Source organism: Salvelinus sp. IW2-2015, linkage group LG2 (genome assembly GCF_002910315.2).
Source record: "Salvelinus sp. IW2-2015 linkage group LG2, ASM291031v2, whole genome shotgun sequence".
Classification (NCBI taxonomy): Eukaryota; Metazoa; Chordata; class Actinopteri; order Salmoniformes; family Salmonidae; genus Salvelinus; species Salvelinus sp. IW2-2015.
Genome location: NC_036839.1, coordinates 32,670,285 through 32,677,729, shown reverse-complemented (window position 1 = coordinate 32,677,729; position 7,445 = coordinate 32,670,285). Strand labels below are relative to the sequence as shown.

At 46.2% G+C, this 7,445-nt stretch overlaps 1 pseudogene; it reads left to right on the top strand.

Moving 5' to 3' along the window:
- The window catches only part of LOC111978305 (prospero homeobox protein 1-like), a 14,771-nt pseudogene extending 7,390 nt beyond the window's left edge, over positions 1 to 7,381 (top strand).
- The last annotated feature ends 64 nt before the right edge of the window (positions 7,382 to 7,445 follow it).

Here is a 7,445-nt window from a genome sequence, read left to right as displayed (position 1 = left end):
CTGTTGTCAGCTAGCAACACAACAATAAACCTACCACCCTGTTGTCAGCTAGCAACACATCAACAAACCTACCACCCTGTTGTCAGCTAGCAACACATCAACAAACCTACCACCCTGTTGTCAGCTAGCAACACAACAATAAACATACCACCCTGTTGTCAGCTAGCAACACAACAACACCTACCACCTGTTGTCAGCTAGCACACAACACACCTACCACCCTGTTGTCAGCTAGCAACACAACACACCTACCACCCTGTTGTCAGCTAGCAACACAACACACCTACCACCCTGTTGTCAGCTAGCAACACATCAACAAACCTACCACCCTGTTGTCAGCTAGCAACACAACACACCTCACACCCTGTTGTCAGCTAGCACACACACACCTACCACCCTGTTGTCAGCAGCACAAAAACCTACACCCTTTCAGCTAGCAACACATCAACAAACCTACCAACCTGTTGTCAGCTAGCAACACAACACAACCTACCACCCTGTTGTCAGCTAGCAACACATCAACAAACCTACCAACCTGTTGTCAGCTAGCAACACAACACACCTACCACCCTGTTGTCAGCTAGCAACCAACAACACACCTACCACCCTGTTGTCAGCTAGCAACACATCAACAAACCTACCAACCTGTTGTCAGCTAGCAACAACATCAACAAACCTTACCACCCTGTTGTCAGCTAGCAACACAACAAACCTACCACCTGTTGTCAGCTAGCGACACATCAAACCTACCAACCTGTTGTCAGCTAGCAACACATCAACAAACCTACCACCCTGTTGTCAGCTAGCAACACATCAACAAACCTACCACCCTGTCGTCAGCTAGCAACACATCAACAAACCTACCACCCTGTTGTCAGCTAGCAACACATCAACAAACCTACCAACCTGTTGTCAGCTAGCAACACAACAAACCTACCAACCTGTCGTCAGCTAGCAACACAACAAACCTACCACCCTGTTGTCAGCTAGCAACAGACTGTTTCGAGGAAAGATGCAACTGTCACTGCTTTCAAAGGCCACAGTCCAAAAATGTTGTGTAAACAACTCGTTTTTTTAATTGTTAATTATAAAAACGTTTTCTAACTTCTGTGGTATAAGAGCTTGTGATTTCAAAAGGTCTAAAGTAAATTCAAGTCTCATGTCCAGGGTAAATTCATTTTTATTCATGTATATCCGACACATCAACACAGGCTTGTCAACTAAAATATATATATATCCCAGACAAGATTGAAAAATGGTACAAGTAGACAAAGTGACCATAAGTCAGTGATTGTGTCCGCAGCTGTTGGTATGAATGTGAGTGGTTACATACAATACATGTTGATAGAWTGGCTGCGAGACAGAGAGACTACTGCTGTACTCCCCAAGTAAGGCTCTCGTTTCCGGGTACCACTGAAGGRCACAGTCTTCAGCCAGGCAGCTTGACGATGTCACCATCCAAGCCCGTTAAAAACAGCATGCAGTCGCCTGATACGTCGTTTACCTTTCATCACCAAAGACATGTTAGTGTTTACTGCACATGTTGCTGAACGATTCAATCTTTTGGTGAGTGTCATTGCTATATGGAAATTCACGTACAATATTCAGTTCATAATTATTGACTGTAATACCTCTGAGGATCGGGTAGGCGACAATGGGGCATGGATTGCCACAGGCACTTCATCTTTTTGTGTGTGTTGAATTTAGGAAATCACTAAACTGATCCATTAGCACAGTTGGTCAGGGCTGCGTTCAGTACAGAACATAATGGAACGTTCAATTGATGAAACTGTACTGATGACCAGTTGAAACAACTTGGTSAGTGGTTGGGTTTGTGGGGTCTTAAAATTTACACCGCTGCCCTTTTTAAAATACACCACTCATTGCTTCAAGCCACACCCTGYCACTCCCACCGAACGGAGAAAACGTGTCTCAAATTCTGTTCCAAGAACGTTTTTGGGGGAAAACGTGTCGTTCAGTACAAACCGTTARGTAAKGTAGCAAACGATTAATSGAACTGAACGCACCCTGTMGCCAAAATCCTGCAGTACCCGTGGCACTCCGGGAACAGGGTTGCCTACCCCCTGCTGGGGGATTCTGTGATGAAAGGACTACTCTGTAAGGTATTGGTCAACAGCTTTCTTCCAGAGCCCATATTCACAAAACGTCCCAGAGTTGAAATAGCTTTTTCCAGGTCCTAGAATAACCTCCACCGTGTCAATGTAATTGAATTGCACTCAAGACAGTCTAGGCAAAAAAAATGGATCCTAAAATCAGTACTTCTACTCTGAAATACTTTGTGAATATGGGCCCTGGCCTGTCAGCCAGCAATGCRACTCCACCTGAAATGCAACAAAAACAACAACTTGAATAAGAAGGACCTTATTTTCGTAATTTAGCCAGTTAGCTAATGAAACACTATTGTAAATGCGCACAAGCCTAATCAAACAAATTATATGAAAACAACGAAGCCTATTTGCAGTGACATTAGGAGGGACATTTTTCTGGCCAATTTTCTGTCACCAATTAATCAAACAGGCAGGGGAACAAAGTAGTTTGACAAAATGTGTTCAATAGTCAGTAACTAGCTGCTAGTCTTTAAAATATAGCTACCAGTTATATAGCTAGTTATTTTCTAAAAACCTTGCTACTGTTACAGTCCACAAGGCGAGCTCTGATGGTGGGAGTAAGTTAACTTTAGCTTTCCCCCAGAAGTTTTTAACATTTTATTTAAGGTAAATTCCTTGKCWAGTTAAGAACAAATTCTTATAACGGCCTAGGAACAGTAGCAGCTAGCTGACACAAGTTGTCGATGCATGCATCCACACGTGGAAACTGGTCATCTGGAGATACGTCGTTCTCYGCAGCGGCCAGCACTGCCACAGGTCTATGTGAAGATAGCCACAATAGTGGAATATTCGGTTCGCCTTCAAAATAAACGTACGGCACTGAAACGGATGCAAACGGATACAAATAGTGGAATCATGCCATATTTGGACTAGATAACACGTCTGGAGTGTTGCTATATGAATCGAACAAAACACAATTTAATTTGACAAAAAAAAGGGACAAATCATTTAAACGCACTGTGGATGTATTAGACCTAATAATTGTATATTATTTTTATTTAACCTATTTAACTAGGCAAAGGAATTGCATTAGGGGCATACTGTATGCACTGTACAGCCTTACTCCATTTCATGGAACCAAGATCAATGGGTTAGAATTGTAGCTGGTATTAGCATTGTAGCTCATATTAGCATTGTAGCTCATATTAGCATTGTAGCTAATATTAGCAGTGTAGCTGATATTAGCAGTGTAGCTGATATTAGCAGTGTAGCTCATATTAGCAGTGTAGCTCATATTAGCAGTGTAGATGATATTAGCAGTGTAGCTGATATTAGCAGTGTAGCTGATATTAGCATTGTAGCTGATATTAGCATTGTAACTCATATTGCTGGACTTTGACTGTGGGAAATCACCTCCCCAGTCAGTATTTGTACGTATTGGACATTAATATTGCAAAGTACAGACTTTTATTCAATGTATTTTTATTTTTTATTTAACCTTTTATTTAACTAGGCAAGTCAGTTAAGAACAAATTGTTATTTACAATGACGACTTCTACCCCATTTTATGGACCCAAGATCAATAGGTATTAGCCTAGTCAGTGACACCCAAACGAACACAACTGTGAAAAGAGATCGAATTTGATTAATTGATATTTACATATTTTTAAGATGTTGGATTATATAGTTAATGTTTCAACGGAATTATAATAAACCCCTACCATGGTGACTGATGTGACCTGCTCACTGTAGGGTTAAACTGCCACACACTTAGTTGAATTAATTTATGGATTATAGCTAGATTCAAATCCTATTTAAAATGTTTCTCTTTTGTCTGTCTGTCTGTCTCTCTGTGTGTGTGTCTGCCTGCCTGTCTCTTCCTGCTTGCCTGTCTCTTTCTGCCTGCCTGTCTCTTTCTGCCTGCCTGTCCGGCATGTTTGTCTATATGTGATAGAAGTACAGTGAAGTGTGTGTGTGTGTGTGTGTTGTTATCACTGTCAGTAGGACTACTGCTTTCACACTGCTACCTCTCTACCTCCACTGTTGTCAGCTCTCTCTGTCGTGTGTATGTGTGTGTGTTGTGTGTGTGTGTGTGTGTGTGTGTGTGTTGTGTGTGGTGTGTGTGTGTGTGTGTGTGTGTGTGTGTGTGTGTGTGGTGGTGTGCACATGTAGGATTGAGCAAGGAGAGAGGTTAAAACATCTGAATAAACAGAATTTATAGAGGGAGATCTGACTAACGTCTCACTTTACAGCTGTACTCCACTGAAGTGAGTTTATGGGTTTAGTGGGCATTTCTCTGAAACATTCAGTTTGTCACACCTGAGTGTTCCAGGTGCCTGAAATGGGGCGTATAAAGGTCACAATGGGTTTCTATCACTTTAAACACAAACTTGATTTTCTAACCAGTTTCATATTTTCTCTCTTTCTAGAAACAGTCATCGACTAGGAGAAGAGAAGGTTCCATGGATTCCCCTTCTGATCTGTTTGGTCGTCAGTCCTCCCTGATTTCTCCCTTTGACCCGTACCCTAACCCCTCCACTGCCCTTGACCTCGCCAGACACCTCACACCCTCTGGAGGGGGACACGGTGCACCCTACCCTGGAGCCAACCCCTCCTCCCAACCGCCCTACCCCCTCATCCACCACCTGCTGCAGCCTGGTGGAGCCCCCATGAGGTCCAGGGGGCAATTACACCTAGACAGATATAACAGGGAAGAGGAAGGGATGGAGGYAGAGGAAGAAGAGGAGGGGATGGGTGGACGGTTGGTAGGGGTGGGGGGGAAGAGGCTGAGCGGCGACTGGAGTTATGACATGATGAGAGTGAAGCGATTGAGACTGGAGAGTCTAGTTAAAGGAGATGGAGAGATAGGCTTAGAGGAAGAAGAAGAAGAGGAGGAGAAAGGGAGGAGGAGTGCGGAGAGGGGGAACAGGGAGAAAGGGAGGGAGGGGAGGAGAAGGGAGAGAGAGGAGCTGAAGGAACAGTTGGAAGAGGCGAGAGGAAGACTGAAGGCCTTGCAGGAGAAAGTATGGAAAGCATTCGGAGAGAGATCCACTCAGGAGGAGGAGAGGAGGTGGAGCGGAGGAGAGCAGGAGGAGGATGGTGACGGAGAGATGTACAAAGAGGAGGAGGAGAGGAGGTGGAGTGGAGGAGAGCAGGAGGAGGATGGTGACGGAGAGATGTACAAAGAGGAGGAGGAGACGGCAAAAGGGATCACTGAAGAAGAAGTGGAAGAGGAGGTGGGAGAAATAGATGATCTCTCTCTTCCCTTCATCCCCTCTTCTCCCCATTTCCAAGGCATCGCTAAACAAGACCGAAAAGCCAGGATCACGAGAAGGAGTGAAGAACAGAGCAACGTGAATGGAGGAGGTGTGTTTTGGAGGGGGTTCTGAAGAGGGCGGCAGTGTGGATGGGTGTGGGGTGGTGAGGGGGAGTGGGAGCGTTTTGGAGGGGAGCAGAAGTTTGCCCAAGCTTTGAAACAGGAACTGGGAAGCGCTGTAGCTCGAGTCATCGAAGGTGTCTCGTCATACACCCAAACGAACCTCTACCTCCTCCATTCATCCTTCCACCCTGTCACCGGAGAGGCAGGGAACGAGGGAGGAGGCGGAGGAGGAGTGTGGGCAGCCCTGAGAGAGGAGACGGGGGGAGGTTCAGCAACACACGACCAACCTCCCCACTCAAACAGAGCTCCGCCCCCCACCCCCACCAGGAACAATCTGAACGTTGCCGTTGATTACCCGTCGCCCCGACAACCGCCGAAACCATCTTCTACCCCCAACAACCACCCTAACAACCGAACTAAAACCCTCTTCTCCCTCCTCACCCTTCCCCCCTCTCTGCCAGCCTCACCCCCCTACCACCACACCCACCCCGCCCTCCCCCCCCCAACTCTCGTCATAAGGACTTCCCCCTTCCTCGCACCCTCCTCCTGCCCGCTCCCCTCCCCCTCCTCCACTACACCATGCAACAGCTCTTCACTCGTTCTCTCTCTCACCTTCATCCTCTCCACAAAGGGGGCGTTATGAATCTGATGCTTACATGGAGGGGACCCTTTCCCCCGCCACCTCACCCCCTCCTCTCTTCCTCTCATCCCTCCTTCCCTCCCTCGCTGTGATGGATCGGCTGGATGGAGGGCTGCAACATCATCATGAGAGGGATGGAGATGAGAGGGAGGAAAGGGACGGTGGGATGGATTCTGGGATGTACCTCGGTCCGGGTTCAATATCCTTTTTTTTGGAGAGGGAGTGAGAAAAAGTGTTGTGTGTATGTGTGTGTGTGATCTCCGTACTGCTCCTTAACCATGGTTACTCTCAGGAGGGTTTGTCTCCCTGTCATCTGAAGAAAGCCAAGCTAATGTTCTTCTATGCTCGATACCCCAGCTCTAACACACTCAAGACTTACTTCCCTGATGTCAAGGTATTACACACCACAGCTCTAACACGCTCAAGACTTACTCCCTGATGTCAAGGTATTACACACACACAGCTCTAACACGCTCAAGACTTACTTCCCTGATGTCAAGGTATTATTACACAACACAACACATGGACTCTACAAGGTTTGAAGGGTTCCACAGGGATGCTGGCCCATGTTGACTCCAACGCTTCCCACAGCTGGATGCCTTTGGGGTGTGACCATTCTTGATACACACAGGAAACTGTTGAGCGTGAAAAACCCAGCAGTGTTGCAGTCTTGACACAAACCGGTGCACCTGGCACCTACGAACATACCTGTTAAAGGGTATATTTTGTCTTGCTCATTCACCCTCTGAATGGCACACATACACAATCCATGTCTCAAGGCTTAAAAGTCTTTCTTTAACCTGTCTCCTCCCTTCATTACACTGATTGAGAGTGACATCAATAAAGGGATCGTAGCTTTCACCTAGATTCACCGGGTCAGTCTGTCATGGAAAGAGCAGGTGTTCCTAATATTTGTACAGTCAGTGTACTTCCTGATGTCAAGGTACCAGTGCGCCTCTAGTGAAACTATAATCAACTACAACAACACTGACTGATACAATAAAACTGTATCAAAGTTACCTCTGGACATTTCTCTTTCTCTCCCTCTCTCCTCTCTCTCTCATCTCTCTTTCCCACCTGTAGTTCAACCGCTGCGTCACCTCCAGCTCATCAAGTTGGTTCAGTAACTTCGTGATTTCTTCTACATCAGATGGAGCGCTTCGCCAGGCAGGCTGCCGCGACGGTGCACCCTGCCTGGGAGAGATAGCAGAGAGACCCCCTACGCCTGGGCCGGGACACTGAGCTCTATCGCATACTAACATGCATTATAACAAGAGCAACGACTACCAGTAAGTGTGAGGGTGTAGGGACAGCTATCTGTCTGTGTATCTCTCTTTACTGCATATTGAACGTTCTC